General features: G+C 36.5%; 1 protein-coding gene across 6 annotated transcripts in view; it reads left to right on the top strand.

Moving 5' to 3' along the window:
• MTX2 (metaxin 2) overlaps window positions 1-21,535 on the top strand; it is a 150,143-nt gene that overhangs the window by 34,994 nt on the left and 93,614 nt on the right. For all 6 annotated transcript variants that reach the window (XM_077154250.1, XM_077154249.1, XM_077154252.1 and 3 more), the window contains one exon: window positions 18,012-18,103. The gene's annotated coding sequence lies outside the window, so the exon portion shown is untranslated. The remainder of the gene's footprint in view (window positions 1-18,011; window positions 18,104-21,535) is intronic.

Consider the following 21,535-nt stretch of genomic DNA (forward strand, 5'->3'; position numbering starts at 1 on the left):
CTGTAGTCCTAGCAAAGGCCAGCCTTTCTATTGGACTAGTGTTACGTCTTCTCAACTCAAGGATATTGCTTTTGTAATTCTCCCCCTCTTTTGCAACACTATTCCCCCCCTCCTGTAATTTCCATCTGTATACAATCATGCTGTTATTTCTCTCATCTTAATCTCTCTTGACCCTTCCACCCCTTCCAATTGCCACAATTACCTTCTGTCCCTTTACTGCAAAACTCTTTGAATTGGTTGATTATACCAGCCATCTCTAATTTCACTCCCTATCTCTAATTGGCCCTTCTTTAGGCAGGTTTTCCTGTCACTCCTATCACTCCATTGAAACTGCTGTTCTTAAGGTCACCCATGCATATTTCCAAATCCAGTGGTCATTTCTTCATTGTACTTGACCCACTGGCAACATTTGACAGTTGATAACCTTGTCCTTGAAACACTTTATTCTCCCGTCTTCCAAAATATCACTCAAGCTTGCTTTTCTTCCTACTTTTTTGGCCTTTTTTTTTTTACTGTATAGTATAACATATATACAAAGCAATAGTTTTCAAAGCATTGTTCAACAAGTGGTTACAGGACAGATCCTAGACTTTGTCATGGGCTACCATATGATTTGCTCATATTTTTCCTTCTAGCCGTCCCAAAATATAGGAGACTAGAGGGCTTAAATACTTTTTTATCATCACAATCGACTTTTTTTCTTTTTTTGTGAAAAATAACATATATAAAAAAGCTATAAATTTTAAAGCACAGTACCACAATTAGTTGTAGAACATATTTCAGACTTTGACATGGGTTACAATTTCACAATATTAAGTTTTTACTTCTAGCTGCTCTAAAATACTGGCGACTAAAAGAGATATCAATTTAATGATTCAGCATTCATATTCATTTGATAAGTCCTATCTTCTATGTACAACTCCACCATCACCTTTGATCTTTCCATACCTCTCTTTAGGGGTGTTTGGGCTATGGCCATTCTAACTTTTTCATGTTCACTAATATGGGGGGGGGGGATGGAACTATCTGATGTTCTGGAGAGGCTGGGCTAGGTTTCAGGACTTATCAGGACCAGGGACCCATCTGGAGGTTGTAGGCTTCTGGAAAGTTACTCTAGTACCTGGAACCCTTGTGGGATCTTATATATTGCCCTAGGTGTTCTTTAGGATTGGCTGGAATGATCCTGGTTGGGGGTTGGCAGGTTTCTGGCCTTTCCTATTGAGTCTTCTCTTGTGTCTCCCTGACCTACAAATGTTGGAGGGCCCCAGGCCTCAGTCATTGGACCTCTCCTCTTTTATGCCTATGCTTATTCCCTACATGAGTTCATTCCATTTCAGGGCTTTAAATATCATCTAGAGGCTGATGAATCTCAAATTCCTTGGATCTCTTCCTTGAACTCCAGACTGCTTACTTACCATCTCCAGTTGGATGTCTAATGAGCACCAGAGCATCTCAAAGTTAACATGTCTGAACATAGTTCCTCATAGTCCCTTCCACCCTGATCACCTTCTCAGTCCTCTGTATTGTAACTGAAAGCCACTCCATCATTTCAAAGCCAAAAACCTTGGAGTCATCCTTGATAACTCTCTCACGCTCCATGATCCATCTCTTAGCATATCCTCTTGGTTACTTCTGTTTAAGACACCAAAAAGATGAAGGATTTTTGCATGAAGATTAAAGAGTGATTCTTTTTAAAATGGTAAAACCAGGAGAATGCCAATACTACCTCTTTTTAGCCCATAAAATGGGAAAATGGGAGATGGAAAATGAACTGTATCTACTCTGGAGGGATGAAGGGTGTTTCTGGGAGCACAGAAAGTTCTCAAGTTCTCCAGAGACAAGAGGTGGGGCAGATTTTATGAAGAGGCAGAGGCAACAAAATTATGGTTCCATTGGGCACAAAGTTGAAAGTCCGGGAGAGAACAGAGGAAAGATATATCATCATCATGTAGCCTATGATCCCATTAGAAAGAGAATAATTTACATATAGATGCCTTGGGTTGGACTCCAATATCTTGAATGGAATATGCATGTGTGGCTATGTTAACATATTGATATAATACCAAGACTAATAAAAAATGAAGTCCTGATTGCCACTAGTTCTAAGAATTGAAGCAGTGTGCATTTTAACACTTGCTAATTCAAGTGAGTGTAGAGAATAGCAAATGCATCCCCTAACAGGGGTCTGACATTATGGAAAGTGTTTTATATACTTCTTCTCATTTAATCCTCACTGCAGGTTAAACAGGAAGGTATTGCTATCTCTATCCAAGGACAAGGAAAACTCAGAGAGAGAGAGAGAGTTCTTATCCAGGTCATATGGGTAATAAGTAATGGAGCTGGGAATTATATCCAGGTATATGTGTCTCCAAAGTCCATGTCTTTCGACTACATTGCACTGAAATATGGGAGATGTAAACTTTGCTTTAAAAATGTTCTGAGGTCCATATTTTAAACATGAGGTACAATAGCAGACCACTGGAAAAACACTAGCAACAGATGTTTAAAGCAGCTCCTTTTAAACAAAAGCCAGACTGTGCTTAAGTTGAGGAGCCGGTGGTGTAAACAGGAGCAAGCTCCATAAGAAGTGGCTAAGGCTTTGAGTGAAAGAACAATGCACAAGTGTCAACCTCTGTGGAAGGACTCATCATTGCACATTGAACTTGTCAGCCATATCCCCACACACAGGCAATTATTATTGTGGGGGATCACCCTCTAGACAATGCACAGCCCAGACACGATGTTGCCTGGAGGTAAAATTAAAATTTTACATCTGTACTTTAAAAATAAAGCACTAAAAATGATTTAGATTCCACAAAGCAGTCTGGGTATAGGAACAGTCTTATCAACTGGTATCATAAAGCACACTGACTGCCAAAACAATAGTGCAAAAAAAGGAATTAGGTACAGATCACTGAGGGAAGCTTTGTATAATGCCAGTTTGAACTTTTATTTTTTTCCCACCAAAGAATGTTTTGGAAAATCTATGTATGTATCCTATTGTATAGAGAACTTCAAAAGACTAAAGTGGATCACTGCAGAAACCTCAGAATACTGTCTTGAGAATACTTCAAATATTTCCCAAACACATCAGTATAAAACATCTGCACTGTATATTAAAGATGCCAATTGGGTTGCCAGTAAAGGCAAAGTTTAATATTCCCAGATGTTGTTGTACAGTATCTATGATATGTCGACTGGTAGGGTATGCACATTTGAACATCATGGAATTTTTCAAAATGCAAATTTAGTCCCTGGAGAAACAACAATAGCAAGGCTGAATAAATTATCTGAAAAGTAAAATTCCCATTTCTTTTTTATTGCTAGTATAAAAGATGGGGGAAGGCAGAGAGCAAGAAAGCTAATTTCTCTATTGAGTGGCATTTTTTCTTATTAAGGTAGTTCCTTAATTTTTAAAATGCATAGATTGATCTGATAGAGATAAGCTTTTGATTTTAGTGTTAATTATTCTCATTACGAGAACTTTGAGAGAATGCAATGGAAGCAGAATACGCTCAGTTACTTAATAAATGCTTTTCTGAGGTATTAAGTATCATAGTATACTAATTTTTTAAAAGCATCCTACATTTCAAGACAGTTGATTGAATTCTATCTAGAATGTTCAAAACAGGATGAAGAAGCATGGTGATTTTACATCAAACAAGCCTACATTACTAGAAGTATCTTGGAGGCTTTAGTAATTCATAGCATCCTTGTTCTTGTAGGAGTTGGTGACATTAGATTAGTGGAAGCCAGTTTCATTCTGGAAACTTTCTCCTACTCAACTATACCTTCTGGAATTCAGCCTCAGTGGTGAGGACCATTGTTTTGGTTTGATAAAGCTGACAAAATGCAACATACCAGAAATGAGTTAGCTTTTACAGTGGAGATTTATTTATTAACTTATAATTTACAGTTCTTAGGCCATAAAAATGTTCAATTCTAGGCAGCAATAAGATAATACCTGGACTCTGAAGATAGATTGCCAGCATCTGGGACACATTTGCCACATGTCCTTCTCTCCTGGGTTTAGTTGCTTTCAGCTTCTGGCTTCAGTGGCTTCCTCTCAACTTCTCTGAAGCCTTTTCTGTGAATTTCATCTCTTAGCGTCTGTGTTATCCTGTTATAAAGGACTCTAACAAGACGATCAAGACCCACCCTGAATGGGGGGTGGGAGTGGTATCACATCTCAATTGAAATAACCTAATCAAAAGATCCTACCCACAATAGATCTACACCCACAGGAATGGATTAGAAGAAATGGCATTTTCTGGGGGTATAGAAACAGCTTCAAACTACCACAACCATAAAGAATGTTTTGAGGGGAAAGTGATTTGGATTAACCTAAAGAACAATTTTATACAGTCACTGCCTAGTTCAATTGCTAAATAGATTTTAAACTCAAAATATCATTAATGAAAGGAGGGAAGAAAAGTCCTCAAGTATGCATGTTTATTATATGTGTAATATAGCTGAGATACAATCTCCAAATGTTTTGGCATTGCACAAAAATCTTCAAGGTAGAGGTCAGCAAACTAGGTTTTTAGAAACTATCATTAATTGGTTGTGTGACCTTGGAAAAATAATCTTACTTCTTTGGGACTATGTTTCTTCATTTTCAGAATTAGAAAGCTGGATTATATCAGTCTTTATGATCTGCTTCACCACCAGAGGAACTCATTTCAGCAGCGGTCTGGGGACCCCTAGTAAGGAAACTCCAATGTGGTCAATTTGAAGACAAATGTATAATGTCTGTTAGGCGTTAGGCTGGAATCACTGAATTCCCAAAGTTTCCTTCTACCTCTAATAGTTCATGATTCTATGACTTATTGGATGCTTACATTTCAATCATCACCAAAAGCAATGAATTTCAGAGACCCTATTTTGTGTACCATATTGGGCTAGGCAAAGGAGATACTGAAGTATAAAGATTCCTCCATAGTCTGGTTGGGAAGATAGATTATATATGTAAAAATGAGGCAACAAGGCAACGTGTACTGAGCTAGAGGAATTCAGAGGAAAGGATGATAACCTGGGGTCAGAGGGTTTGGGAAGGCCTTGGCAGACAGGATCTGAGGGAGCTGAGACTGGAAAGAAGTTAATGAGGTAGAAGAGGGTAGACCTTGAAGGGGGTGATAAGACCTTTTCAGATAACATAAATGGAGTCACCAGAAGAATGGAAGCAGGGATATTAAGCCTGACAAAAATAATGAGTAAGCCGGTTGGCTGGAAATAAATATTATTGAGTTTTTAATCCCAAATCATGTACAGTAACTTAACTATTATTTTAGTGAAGATGGTAGCTATTATTATGATATTTAGTCAGCCTGTGGTATATTAGACTATTCAACTGTTTACAATTACTTGCATTAGTCCTTTGAAATTATTGATGTTTCTCAAAATCTCACATTGACACAGTGGAACAATTGATAAATGTTTATTGAATCCATATGGTATGCAAGTCTTTATGGGGGTATAAATCTGGATTGGAAAAGTTTCTGTCCTAAGAGTGCAGAGAAGTTGCTGTTATAAAATGTCCTCAAGGAAAAATAAATAAGACCATACAGCACATTTAGTACTAAATATATATATATATATACCTTTAAGCAACCCATACTTACAAAACTGATAACTTCTAAATATCTGACTTGGATTCAGGTTGTCTCATCTCCCTATAGGCTCTAAGACAGCATTTCCCTTTTTATTTTCACTTTACAGATCTCTACCTGATGTTCCGCAGTCATGTCAAACTTAAGTTCCAAATAGAATACGTAATCATCTCTGCTCCTACACCATCCTTCCCAAAAGCTCATATAAGAAAAGCAGAAACCATTTCCATTGCCTCTGCCATCACAGAAAACTAGCCCCCAGACCTGCAAACCAAACCAAACCAAACCAAATCCATCCTTTCTTTGGCAGTCCTACTTTGGTGAATGGCACTACATCTAACAACCCAGTCACCAGATCAGAAATTTCAGGTCCTGGGGGTAGGGGAAGGGAGATGGGGGAAGACTGCATAAAAGAAGAGGGTAGAGATCAAAGTACATCAATGAGGACAGGGGATATATCTGTCTTGTTCAGTGTATTTCTCCAATATCTGGCACTTAATAATTGTTTGTTCAATTAAGTAGAAATTTCCCAAGTGTGGAAATTATTGCTTTATCAAAAGGAGGAGAATAAATTGTGATTCATCTGTATGATCTTTCTGGGATGCATGTAGTTTTCCCCCAGATTGCTGAACTGGTGATATTTGTACTTTGGTTCTGTTTCACCAAGGGCTGAATAGACTTTTATGAGCCAACTTCAAAATCCAACCAGCGTTTATAAGCTGACTTCTAAGGAAAATTGCACTCAATGTTACAAATAGCCAATTTCCAAATATGTTTTTGGAACACAACCTGTTTTGTTTTGTTTTTTAACACTTTTTGGGTTGTGAAATATACATACAAAAAAGCAGTAAATTTCAAAGTACATTATAAAAAGTGGTTATAAACTCAACAACAAAAAGACAGCCAATCCAATTACAAAATGGGGAAAAGACTTGAACAGACACTTCTCAGAGGAGGAAATACAAATGGACAAAAGGCACATGAAGAGATGCTCAACTTCCCTGGCCATTAGAGAAATGCAAATCAAAACCACAATGAGATGTCATCTCACACCCACCAGAAGAGCCATTATCAACAAAACAGAAAATGACAAGTGCTGGAGAGGATGTGGAGAAAGAGGCACACTTATTCACTGTTGGTGGGACTGTCAAATGGTACAACTGCTGTGGATGGCAGTTTGGCGGTTCCTCAAAAAGCTGAATATAGAATTGCCATATGACCCGGCAATACCATTGCTAGGTATCTACTCAAAGGACATAAGGGCAAAGACACAAACGGACATTTGCACACCAATGTTTATAGCAGCAATATTTACGATTGCAAAGAGATGGAAACAGCCAAAATGTCCATCAACAAACAAGTGGCTAAACAAACTGTGGTATATACATACGGTGGAATATTATGCAGCTGTAAGACAGAATAAAGTTATGAAGTATGTAACAAATGGATGGACCTTGAGGACATTATGCTGAGTGAGATTATTCCAAAAGCAAAAGGACAAATACTGTATGGTCTCACTGATATGAACTGACATTAGTGAATAAACTTGGAATATTTCTTTGGTAACAGAGACCACCAGGAGATAGAAATAGGGTAAGATATTGGGTAATTGGAGCTGAAGGGATACAGATTGTGCAACAGGACTGAATATAAAAACTCAGAAATGGACAGCACAATACTACCTAACTGTAATACAATTATGTTAAAACACTGAATGAAGCTGCATGTGAGAATGATAGAGGGAGGAGGGCTAGGGGTATAAATGAAATCAAAAAGAAAGATAGATGATAAAGATTGAGATGGTATAATCTAGGAATGCCTAGAGTGTATAATGATAATGACTAAATGTACAAATTTTAAAAATGTTTTTGCATGAGGAAGAACAAAGGAATGTCATTACTGCAGGGTGCTGAACATAGATGGTAATTAATGTTTTAAAATGTCACCTTATGTGTGAGACTAAAGCAAAAAATGTTTATTTGGTGCAAAATTTATATTTTGACTAGTGCATTTCCAAATATAACTTATGTAGATAGTTTGATTGAACACCATAAGTACTTGGAATCTCAGGTAGGACATGAGATTTTGTTGGTTTGTCCAGAGTGATGCCCCAATGAATCCCAGAGTGATTCGATCAGTGAGTGGAAAAGTATCTGCAAAGCCCCCTTTGGGGAGTGGTGAGAACAGGGAGAAATTCAACTTCCCCAAGTTGAATTCTTGATATTCTCACAAGCAGTGTGGACAACCAAAGCTATAGGCTGAGCCCTGAGTCTTGGGGTTTGTTCATATGAAACTTAGCCCCGCAAAGGATAGGTCAAGTCTACTTAAAATTTAGGCCTAAGAGTCACCCCCAAGAGAGCCTCTTTTGTTGCTCAGATGTGGCCTCTCTCTCCAGCCAACACAACAAGCAATCTCACCACCCTCCCCCTATCTATGTGGGACATGACTCCCAGGGGTGTGGACCTTCCTGGCAATGTGGGACAGAAATCCTAGAATGAACTGAGACTCAGCATCAAGGGATTGAGAAAACCTTCTTGACCAAAAGGGTTCAGAAGAGTGAAATGAGACAAAGTGTCAATGGTTGAGAGAATCCAAACAGTGTTGAGAAGTTATCCTGGAGGTTATTCTTAAGCATTAAGTAGATATCACCTTGTTATTCAAGATGTAACGGAGAGGCTGGAGGGAACTGCCTGAAAATGTAGAGCTGTGTTCCAGTAGCCATGTTTCTTGAAGATGATTGTATAATGATATAGCTTTCACAATGTGACTGTGTGATTGTGAAAACCTTGTGTCTGATGCTCCTTTTATCTACCTTGTCAACAGACGAGTAGAACATATGGAACAAAAATAAATAATAGGGGGAACAAATGTTAAAATAAATTTAGTATGAAATGCTAATGAAAGCGAGGGGTAAGGGGTATGGTATGTATAATCTTTTTTTTTCTGTTTTCGTTTTATTTCTTTTTCTTTTGTCTTTTTATTTCTTTTTCTGAATTGATGCAAATGTTCTAAAGAATGATGATATGCAACTAAGTGATGATATTGTGAATTACTGATTATATATATTAATGTTTTAGTTCATTTGTTAATTTTTTAAATTAATAAATAGATTTTTTAAAAAGTAGTTATAGAACAAATTTCAGAGTTTGGTATGCATATTAATTAGGATTCTCTAGAGAAACAGAATCAACGGGAAACACTCGCAAATGTAAAATTTATAAAAGTGTCTCACGTAACCGTGGGAACGCAGAGTCCAAAATTCACAGGGCAGGCTGTGAAGCCAACGATTCCGATGGAGGGTCTGGATGAACTCCACAGGAGAGGCTTGCCGGCCAAAGTAGGAAGAGAGCCTGTCTCTTCTGAATCCTCCTTAAAATGCTTCCAGTGATTAGATTAAGCATTACTCATTGCAGAAGACACGCCTCTTGGCTGACTATAAATGGAATTAGCTGCAGGTGCAGCTGACATGATCATGATTTAATTCTATGAAATGTCCTCATTGCAAGAGACAGGCCAGCACTTGCCCAACCAGAGAAACAGGTACCACCACTTGGCCAAGTTGACACATGAACCTGACCATGACAGTATGGGTTTTAGCTCACAACCTGTTTTTAAATTGGTAATTACCTGTATGCAACATGATAATTGTTAAATGAATGTTTCAGATACGAGACCCTAAAGGTTTACTAAAGAGGTCAAGATTGCTTTCACTGGGGGAGGTAAGTGAACACTTTGAGATGGAAGATCTGTGCAGAGCCCTGAAGGAGGGATGGAAATTGGAAAGGCAGAGAAAAGGGAGAAGGGCATTCTAAATGAGAAGAAGATTATGAGCAGAAGAAAGAATTAGCAAGGAGCATAGGGGATAGTGAGTTGATGTATGACTTTAGATAGAAAAGTATCAGAAGGTATGCAGAAAGCATGTTACTATGAGAGCATCATTTTGGGAAGATTAATTTGGCGGTATCTGCAGAATGGTTTGGAGAGGGAGAGAATGGAAATAGGGAAATCAATTAAGAATGGATTTCAGAAGTTCTAGCATGAGATAATGGTTTAAATCAGTGATACTGGGTATGCAAAAAAGAAATGGAAAAAGATAACAGGAAATGAACGGTATTTTATTATTTCACAGAGTAGAAGTTATATTGTAGGCTGTGCCGGTTTGAAAGTATTATGTACCCCAGAAAAGCCAGGTTTGCTTCTTGATCCAATCTTGTGGGGATAGCTGTTTCTTTTAATTCTGATTCAATATTGTAGGGTGTGACCTCTGATTAGATTATCTTCATGAAGATGTGGCATGCCCAATTGTGAGTTTTGGCCTTTTGGTTAGATGGAGATGTGACTCCACCCATTCAAGGTGGTTCTTGATTAGTACTAAAGTCCTTTAAAAGGGGAAATAGTTTGGAGAAAGCTCAAAGAAGACACAGACGCAGACATTTGGAAATGTAGATGCAGATACTTGGAGAACAGTTGCATCAGAACTGACAGAGACACAGATGTTTGGAGAGGCTTAGAGTGCCAACAGAGAGCAGATGCCTAGACATGGACAGAGCCTAGTAGATATCGCCATATGCCTTCCTATGAGATGCAAGCAAGCCAGAACCCAGAGTTGTGTCCCAGAGGAGCTAAGTGAAGGCCCACAGACGCTTAGAGAGGACACCACTGGCATCAGAAGTTGGAAGCTATGGAACTGGGAAAAAGAATCCGCAGATGCCAGCCACATGCCTTCCCAGATGATAGAGGTGTTCCGGATGTCATCAGCCTTTCTTAAGTGAAGATAACCTCTTGTTGGTGCCTTAACTTGGGCATTTTTATGCCCTTAGAATTGTAAAACTTGTAATAAATTCCCCTTTTAAAACTGTTCCATTTCTGGTGTATTGCATTCTAGCAGCATTAGCAAACTAATATAGAGGCCTTCTGATTTTTATTAAATATATAAAGTACAGTGAGACGTTCTCTGAAATACATTCATTAGTAAGGTATTCTATTATTTTTCTTGAAGGTACTTTTTTGTTTATGTAGAAAAGAAATTATGTATAATTATACTGATAAGAGTTGTCAAACTTTTTTTTTTAATTAGAATGGCACTCTGGCATTTCCATTTCTCAAAAATTGTGGATTAAATAACTTAAAAACTCTGCCATTACAAAACACTTAGAATAAAATCAAACATTCCCATGTACCAAATTGAAAAATGAATTCAAAACCAAAATGATATAGTAGAAGTTGATGCTATGTCTACTTGGAGAGTTTATTATCTCATTAATCTTGAGACTTGGGTTTTATTAACCCATGCAATAACATGCGGGACCTTGGGCCAGTGTCACATTAGATTTTCATGTAATGCTGGGACCTTCAGAGAAAGAGGTCCTACCTTCAGGGAAAGAGCAGACTATCAACAATCTGCCTACTAACAGAGGCAACAAGGAAGCATGATGATTTTAATCTGTGTTCTGCTTGGAACAAAATAGTATTCCACCTTGATGTGGATTTTTCATTTGGATTTATACCATCCCTCCCACACTCCACATCCCAACCTAAGAAATAACCTCAAAAAGTTGTCTAGGCTAGGCTGGAGTGCTTGGGAGAAGCAAAGGCAAGATCTTTCTAGGAGGATATACACTTAACCCTGGTTGTACATAATTTTCACAGAGAAAACTGCACAGATTAAAATGACAAATTACACAAGAAAATAATCCACTATAAGTGTGAGTCAGCAGATACAACAAATAGCAAGATTAGACCCCCAATCAGCGTAATTATTGGTTATATAATATGAACATCTGATTTATTCAATTATAGACTTCAAAGAAGAAATTAGAAACATAAGAAAAGCATACGTCATAAAAATTCTGGGCAGGTTGTTTAAGAAAGGGGAGTGAGTTGGGTATAAGCAAGTCTAAGACTAATGATTGGGAGTTGTTAGTACTCCAAATCACAATGTCCAAGAGGTTGGTTTGAATTTCCATCTTATTCAATTAATGCTATTATTATAAATATCCATAAATTGGTGATCATGCAAATCAAATGATGGGATAATAGTGGTTATGAGATTTCTGTTCTGGTGGAAGCCATCAGGCACAGTGTAGAGTTGGTGGTGGAGAGGGGAGAACCCTGAACTTCAGTCTTTCCCGTTACCCATCTCCTTCGTATATGCCTAATTTGCATTACAGAATTTCTTTCCAGCTTTGGTTTGTAAACATTTTCTCTCCAAAATTAGACATCTGCCCCAAACTCAAGCCCTCTTAACTAAGATCTTCACAACCAGCCTGACCATGTCAGGGGTTTGTGACCTAGATGCTAGACTTAGAATAAAAAGACTAATCACATATTGATGGGGATAAGGTTTCCCTCAGACTGGGTTAAGACTTGCTCAAAACTTGAGTACATTTAGGGACTGAAGTCGAGCATTCATTAAGTCAGGGAATAATACATCTGCCTCTATTTCTCTTATCTCTAGAGTGTGAAATGCCTTTAGGACTTAAAAAACGAAGACTCTTACATCAGTATTAGATAATAAAGCAATTGTCATCCCTCAATTTATCACAAAGTATTTTTTTTCTTTTTTACACAATATGACGTCTATTTAAATGAATGCTGCATTTCAGTGAACAGATTTATGACAAATCCACCCAATTCTTTGTTATCTGGCTTTCCACTGTCACTATAATTTCTTTTAAGGTGCTTAATAAGAAAAACACTTTTTCTTTGCTAATACAGAAAGTGCCTTTTGAAGAGTGATTTTTCATTTTAGAAAATTTCATTTTTAATATTCTTGGGATTACTTTTGAGTGTGGAATGCTTTCTGTTTGAGAGATAGAATCCAGCCAGCCCTCTTCCCACCCTAACTGTTATTGCTGATTTCAGGCTTATTTTGGACAAGCCCTGGTAGGAGCTGCACCCCTCTGGAAACAGCCTGCAGCAGCCCTGCCCCCAGTACTGAGGATCTGCTTCTGAGAACCACAAGGTTTTTCTGACCCTCTTGGGTTAGGCTTTTTGGGAAATGATGCTGCCAGATTGCATTTGAGTTTTCACATATTCCTGGACCTTTTAACTTGGAAGTCTCCTTGTTATTCTTCTCTGCCCTCAAAAGAATCCCCTCTTTTCCTCACTTCACCCTCTTACTGTCCATCTCACTGGCTAGCTCACACTTTTCTATTTTTATAGGAAGTTTCTAAATGTTGTTCAGACAGGGTTGTGGTAAAATACAGTAGAAGTATTTTTTGGCCATTTTCCAGAGTTGGAAAATGTTGTTTCCTGTAAAATAAAAATAAAATTCCTAAATTCTGTGTTTGGCTTGGAGGGCAGAGAGGAGGCTAAGGAAAATTGGTTTACAACGTCATGTACAATTTCCCATGTGTGACCCAAGACACACTGGTACTGAGAAATCTTTCTGAAAAAAATTCAATTGGTTAAAGGGATTTGCAGTAATCTGTACACTATTCTCAAATTCATATGAGTTGACAAAAGCTTTGAGTAGTTCTGCAGTAAAGGAACCTATTTAATTTTGATTAATCTAGTATTTTCTAAAATTTTTTACCTCTGTATCATTTTGCAATAATACATATTACCCTAAAGGAAAGTAGGATGTTGGGGACCACACTTTGGTAAACACTGGAGTCACCTGCATCTAATGGCATTTGCTCAGGCCTTAATTTCTTTGTAGCTTCCAACTCCTTTGCCATAGAGGCCCACTTTATTCTCTGGACCTTTCTTCTCTCTTGGCTTCTGTGACTTCCTTTATTCTTATGCTATTGCACCTCCTTTCTGTGTCCTATACTTGGGTATTCACCAAGGATCAGGAATCAGCTTCTGGTTCTTTTATAATAACTCTTCCTTTGGGATCACATTCTGTCTCCTGGTTTTAATCATCATCCATATGTGGATTTAAAAAATATCAATCCCTGACATCTCTTCTAGCTCTAGTTCTGAATCTCAAAGATTTCACTTGCATATTCTGCCATTTCCTCAAATTCAACATGTCTAAATTTCTCCTTTTCACAAACAAAGATTATGAAAGACAAAGATTACAGAAAAGCAAAGATTATGAAAAAAGTAAAATACTGAAGAAGATAAACTACTTCATGCAAAAATAAGAGATATTTGAAAACACACATTTATCTACTTGTTTTGCAAAAGAAATGCAGGAATGATATACCAGAAATAATGAGATTGGTTACTTACAGGGTGTGGGTGGGAAAGGGCTGGACAGAATGGGATATTTGGATGAAGGGAGTGTGACATTTCTCTGAGTACGCCTCTTTGCATTTTCTTGACTTAGAACCATGGTAGTGTTTCACATACCCCCGAACAAATAAATAATTAAAATCAAGCAGGGTGTGTAGTGGGAAGGCCAAAATGGAATATGAAGAGTAATAATTGAAGCAAACTGTATTAAATGAATAATATAATCACGATCCAATGAAGTGGACCGGTAAGAAAAGAACTAACTTAAATAACTGTGAAAACAGTATTTTAACTATAAACTGTAAGGCTTAAGACAAACTGCACAGAAATATCGCACTCTAGTTAGTGAATTTGCATTTCTTTTTTTTTTTTTTGGCTTTTAACAACGGGAATTTATTGGTTTACGAGCTCACAGTTTTGAAGCCATGAAAATGTCCAAATCAGCGCCATTCAAGACAATGCTTTTTTTCTGAAAACTAGCTGCCATTAATCCTTGCTCTTGTGCCACTTGGCAAGGCACATGGTGGCCACTGCTGGTCTCAACCTACTCTTCCAGGTTTAATTGTTTTCAACTTCTAGTTTCTATGATTTTCTCTCTCTCTGTATTCACCCCATTTTTAAAGCACTCCAATAAGAAGATTAAAAGCAATCTTGAATGAGGTGGATCACACCTTAACTAAAGTAACCTCATCATGAGATCCTACTGACAAAGTGTCCACACCCACTGGAATGGATTGACTTGAAGAACACGCTTTTCTTGGGTACGTACATTTCATACCATCACTGGTAGCTCAGGGAGTTCAATGTCTTAAGTACTTCATGACTCACAACAGTGCAAACCAACAGATATTCAACTTTCCCTTTACCAAAGTAAGTTAATCATAACATGATTCTTGAAGAAATTCCTTTATGTAATGGAAAAGAGACAGATGAAATGAAATGAAATTATAGTTTTGCCACTTCTAGGTAGGAAACCTTAAGTTCACATAATCTTTCTGAGTCTCAGTCTTTTCATCCATACAATGAAGAAATATGTCTCCTACGGAGGGATGGTGCAAGACTAAAATAAATTAATTGTATATTGAACAATACCACTATACACCTATTAAAATGGCTATAAACCAACTATTTCAACTATATATTTTTGAAGTTCTTGTTGTGGAACAACAAGAGCTCTCCCATTCATTCCCGGGGGGAAGCAAAATGTTACAGCTACTTTGGAAGATAGTTTGACAGTGTCTTAAAAAGGTAAACACAGGGTTACCATATGACCCAGCAATTACAGTCCTAGATATTTACCCAAAGGGGGTGAAAATGATGTCCACACAAAAACCTGCATGCAACTGTTTATAGTGGTTTTATTCATAACTGCTCTAAATTGGAAACAACTGAGATGCCCTTCAATAGATGAATGGATAAACAAACTGGCATATCTTTATAATGTAATGTTATTCAGTGATAAAAAGAAATGAGCTATCAAGCCAAGAAAAGACATGAAGGAACCTTGCATACATATTGCTAAGTGAAAGAAGCTAGTCTGAAAAGGCTATGCACTGTTTGATTCCAACTTTTTATGACATTCTGGAAAATGCAAAACTATAGAGACAGTAAATATTTCTAAATATTATTCTCCAATAAAAGAAACCAGGACTCCTAGGATAAATGATTGATTCCATTGGCTGGGCCACAGAAAATACAAAATGAACCTAGAACATCTTCTAGTGCCAGAAAATAAGGAAAAGCTCCAAAAATGGTGAAGACATTTTGAAATGACACAGGAAACAACCTGAAGGATTTCCCTAAATCTGGGAAAACTTGAGCAATAAAATAAATAATAATAGTTTTGGAATATAACTCATAGAACAAAATAAATATCATTGAGTCTATATCGATATAAATGCATAACTGAATGTATAAATGATGGGAGAGAATGCACAGCTCTCTTGACAGTATAACTCTAATTAATAAGTATAGAAGGAATGATGAAAATAGAAATCACCACTAGGAAAACACTGAAGTAATAGCTGTTGTAGGTAAGAATTGTCAATACTAAAATTAAGGTGCAAAAGTATGATCAGATTTCATATGGTGTTAAAGTATCTTCCACAAAGTATTTATTAATTGCAAAGAAAAAAATAGTAACTTTAGAGTGAAGGACTCTAGCAGACATTGCCTTGACCATGTGACCAAATTCACCATGACCAGAAATGAGATATATGGGCATGTAACCCCTAATATCATGTACTGAAAAAGGCACATCAATTCTATGGTATTCTTGCCAAAAACACATAACCTCCATCTATCAAGACAAACTGTTAGGCAAACCCAAACTGAGGGACATTCTTCAAAATAACTGATGAGTCCTCTTCAAGGGTGTCAAAATCATGGAAGACAAAAGAAAAAGAAAAACTGAGGAACTGACACAGAGACATGACAATCAAATGCAATGTGGGATCCAGGACCAGAAAAAAAGAAAACTGGAGAAATTAGAATAAGGTGTGTAGATTAGTTAATTGTTAGACAGCAATGTTAATTTCCTGGTATCAATAATGTAGCAATGTAATACATACAAACACATTTCACAAATACACATACATTTACAAATACAATTTTGTATTTACATAAGGTATACAATTATGTTTTATTAGATGTTAACAATTAATAGTTAACAATTATGTTAACTATTAGACGTTAACACTAAGGGAAACTGAATCAAGGGTATATGGAAACCCTACAATTTTACCACTCTTCTAGAAGTCTAAAATTATTCAAAGCAAAATGTTAAAAACAGATAAAACCAGACATAAATTCAGCTATTTAGGAGTAAATACTTTAATACTCAAGAACTAAAATAGAAAAATTTTTACTGGGAATGCTATACTATTTAATTTTAATTTTAGGTCTGTTGTGGTGCCTTTTAATCGAATTTAGGCTTTTGTTTACATCCATTCAACATGGAAATGAGAATTAAAGTAAAGCTGAAAGATATATTTAGTTTATCATAAGAAAAATATATAAGTTACTTATAGGGCCTTTTTTGTTGTTAGTGTTATCACAGTAAATTTATTATTATAGTTATTTAGAATTTATCCTCTTTATCTTTTTATAAGTATCTAATGTCCCATTACCCCTGGGAATCTTGGAGGGCCTTCTCTTTAACCTTCAATGATCAGTGCTTACAGAAAATTCTTGTGGACTGTTTAAGGTATTTTTCTTTCCTTGGTCTCTGCCTATTTATGTCTCCCCCATTTAAAATTAAAAAAAAAATTTATTTTCCAGTGTCCTCCCAACCCTCCTGTCTCAGTAACCTCTAATCTACTTTCTATAACTGCAAATTTGCTATTTCTAGTCATCTCTTATGGGTGATATCAGGCAATTTTTGTCATTATGTGTGTAGCCTATTTCACTGAGCATAAATGCTTTCAAGTTTCTTCCATGTTGCAGCATGTCTCATAATTTCATATTTTCGTATGGCAGGATGATGTTCCATTGTGTATGTACTCTCTTTGTTTTCTCAGATATCCTCTTTGCTCACCTTATCTTCATCTCATTTTAAGACACTGAGACTTTTTGTTTTTTGCATTTGTGTTTATGCATGTGCTAATATACTTTCATATATACATTGTACAGGCTAGTTCTCTTTTCGCAGCTATGAGGGAGTCTAGTTACAAATCCTCTGGAGAAAACTTGATGAGGGAGTTGTGTGTGGAGAAATTGAATACTCTTATGCCTTCCTGAGCTAGTGAAAGGACTTATTAGACTTTTTAATAGCCCAGCCATAGAGTTTGGTTTAGATGCACCTAATGTGCTTTGAGTGCTACACACACAAAATCTTACTTTCCTGAACTGGAGTATGAGGCTGACAACACTAACAGTATTACAAATACAGCTTTAAACAGAGAAGAGACAGGTATTCTCTATAAGTTTTGTATTTTGGATTAGGTCCTTTACTGACAGTGAAATTCAGACAAAACTAAATGTCTAGACAAAGTTTATGTGGGTTCATGTGAACGACTACTTTCAACAGTGAAGAGAGGACTACTTTCAACAGTGAAGAGAGGAATATTCAGTCACTTAAAAATAATCTTTCCTGAGAGAAAATGGGATTCACTGCTGTGGTTGGCAGGAGGTGCTACTTCCTGATATTAGTTGTTTCTATTCCTTTTGAGTTCCATTGCTTTATTTCTGAGATACTGTTCTGTGTTTTTTTTTTTTTAGGAACCTGGCAAGACACCAAATATTTCATACTGAAACTTGAACTGACCAACAGCTTAAAATGGTTGCTGTGGATAATTTTGAAGAGTTATATGGTGAGATGTTTTCATTTTATTTAGAAAGAAAAAATAATTAATGGTCATGAACAGAAGCATGTTGTGACTCTGAGAGACTGCAGGTTAAAGTATATGCCAAAATAAGGTTGTTCATCTTCCCTGCTGTGATGGTTAAGCCCATGTGTCAATCTCATTACATTAAAGTGTCTAGTTATTTGGTCAAGCAAGCAAAACTCATTGTTACTGTGAGGGTATTTCATGGATCTAAATCATCAGTCAGTTGATTGCATCTATGGCTGATTTTACCTACAGTTAACAAAGGAGATTGCCTCCAGCAATGAGAGAAATCTCATCCAAACAGTTGCAGGTCATAAAGGGAGAACTGATGATTTCAGCAGTCAAAAAGAAAAAGAAAAATTTCTATCCCTACTTCAGCCAGCCAGCTAGCTTGCTTCTCATTGGGAATTCATTGAAACCCTCATCAGACTTCCCAGCTTGTAGCTTGCCCTACAAAATTTGGACTTGTCAATTCCCATGCCAATTTCTAAAATAAATCCCATAACAATTTATATATATATGATGTTCTGTTGTTCTTTCCCTGGAGAACCCTAAGGGTAAAATAGTTGATGAGCTATTGAATTACTGAAGGTACATTTCCCACCTGGCTGACCAGTTATTTTTCAGATATCTAAATTTCAGAAAAGCCTTTAGCATCCTGGCAAGGACCTTCCACTTGTACTGTAGAGCAATTGCAACACAGCAACATAAAATTTGTTAGATAACATTGAGTATGAATTTGGAATTGTAGTTTCTGATAAAGTTCTCCAAGAGGCTTCACTTCTGAATCAATTTTGATACTCTATCATTTATTTATTACACCATGTTAAATGATCTGTTTGCATGTCAACTTTCTCAATTGGACTGTAAGTTCTGGAGCAGACACCAAGCTTTGTTCCATGTAATATCTTTAGGGTCTAGTTGGGGGCCCAGCATAACAAAATAAGATTCAATAATTCCTAATGAATGAATGAATAAATCTCATGCTGTAATACAGATTCTAATTTGAAAAGAAGGTAAAGGAATATAGTGATGTCCATGTTGTTTGGCATAACCTTCTAGATGCTGGCTTCACATCAGAGGTGACTGATTTCTCCGTCTTGGGAGCCTCTTCCTCAAAGTGGGTCCAAGTGCTCAGGGTTCATTTCAGATTTCTGCTATCTTAGGCCCATTGCTTTACCAGTTGTTTGTGACACACATATTGTAGACACTCTTGCTTTTGATTCTAGGTTGGCATTGGTTTTAAAGTTTATCTGACTTGTCATATTTTACCTTAAACCCTTAAACGAAGATGAAAGAAAGTTGATGATGATTAAGGAGCCTTGATGTAGACTGCTGGAGGTGACTAGTTTATGATGTTTGTCGATTTCTCTTTGAACAACCCAATATGCAGTATTCAACAACAGGAGTTGCACATCAAATGGTGTCTTGCCCTTCTACAGAGAGTCTTAAATAAGGTGGTACAACCAAACAATAACATATTTTATTCTGTCTGCACATGTTCTTCCCTCATTATCATAGGAGTGAATCTCTGCTATGGAACTTGGAGCTCGTTTAAGATAGGTTCTCAACACTGAAACTTAAGGTCACTGAGACCTGTGCTATGCAAAACATAGATGTAAACAGCAGTTTAATTTCTTTTGAAAACAAATTAATTTTTGAAGAATCTAGGCCTACTTGATCAATAATGTAGCTATTTCCCAAAAGTGGTCTAATAAGGTCATAATTTATGTAAGGGTGTGCTAGCCCCAAATGAAGAGAAGATGAGAAAGTGAGAAAAAAGTATGAACCTAATAGTCCTGGATTGGTTGTTGATTTCTTAGGGGAAAAAGAAAAAGGGAAAGAGGAACTTAGAGTTTAAAGGACAAATACCCAATACATTTTTGTACCTTTAAAAAAATACCTCTATAAATTCCATATATTGGATTGCTTGTAGTTTCTACAGTTCCATTGTTTTTAAAGAATTAAAGACTGTAAATAGGTAACAGATAAACTCTTGGTATGACATGGTTAACTTAGTGTTTTTAACTGTATTAAAAATATATCTGGATTGATATATGGTCAATTCTGTTGATTGTGGAGAAACTAACTTGATGAAAAGACCTGACTTTATTATGTTAGTGTCAAATAAACAGAATAATTTTGAAGGAATCTCAGAAAAAATTTTCTCTTGTAGACATTTTTTGATAAAATATTAACATTCCATCTGAGAAAAACAAAATACAGATAAAATGTCTTAGTATTTTTATCTCACTTAATAAAATATATATTCACAATAGCTGCATATTTTCTTATTGTTTAGTTTAGAAATATGGAATGTAGATTAGAGGCATGAAAATATTCTTAGGACAGAATAGTTTTGCAAAAAAAGTAATTTTTGTTAGGGCAACTAATAAGGTTTTTAATGTCATGCATTAATATTTTATTTAAAATAATTGTTTGATTATCCTTTTCAAAACATTGACTCCTTAGCACTTTTATTTTATAACCTTATTTCTAAAAATTCTAGTGGCTTGTTTACTTGTTTTTCCATAATTGTGGTGATCTTAAACAGATCTCCAGTTTTATATTTGCCAGTTGTATTAATACAGATGCACAAATATATTTTCTCTAGTTGGCTATTTATTACAAAGACAGCTCGTTTGTGGGCACTGACAGGACATCTGCATTTTATTGGATTTAATTTTTGGTAATAAAGACCTCCCACATTATAGATTCTTTCCAGCCTAAATTTGTCTGTGTGGGAAGCAAAAGAACCATTAGTCCAGGAGAAAGTGAATCCACATGGTACTGATGATTCTGCTTCTCTGTCTACAATGAAGAAAGGGTTGATTATAGAAGGTGCCCCCAGCAGATCTGTCTTTCTAAAAAGCTCTCTCTATAGTAGCAAAAGTTATTGTCAGTCCCAACCCAGTATCTTTGAGCCAGCTCAGTTCACCCATGTGCCACGCATCAAGTCATGGATGATTAACGAACGTTGAGAGGGCATGTTCTATATTGCCTCTAATCTTTTTTTTTTTTTAACATTTGTTCCCCCTATTATTTATTTTCATTACATATGTTCTACTCATCTGTTGACAAGGTAGATAAAAGGAGCATCAGACACAAGGTTTTCACAATCACATGGTCACATTGTGAAAGCTATATCATTATACAATCATCATCAAGAAACATGGCTACTGGAACATAGCTCTACATCTTCAGGCAGTTCCCTCCAGCCTCTCCGTTACATCTTGAATAACAAGGTGATATCTACTTAATGCTTAAGAATAACCTCCAGGATAACCTCTTGACTCTGGAATCTCTCAGCCATTGACACTTTATTTTGTCTCATTTCACTCTTCCCCCTTTTGGTCGAGAAGGTTTTCTCAATCCCTTGATGCTGAGTCTCAGCTCATTCTAGGTTCTTTCTCA

Source organism: Tamandua tetradactyla, chromosome 3 (assembly GCF_023851605.1).
Source record: "Tamandua tetradactyla isolate mTamTet1 chromosome 3, mTamTet1.pri, whole genome shotgun sequence".
NCBI lineage: Eukaryota > Metazoa > Chordata > Mammalia > Pilosa > Myrmecophagidae > Tamandua > Tamandua tetradactyla.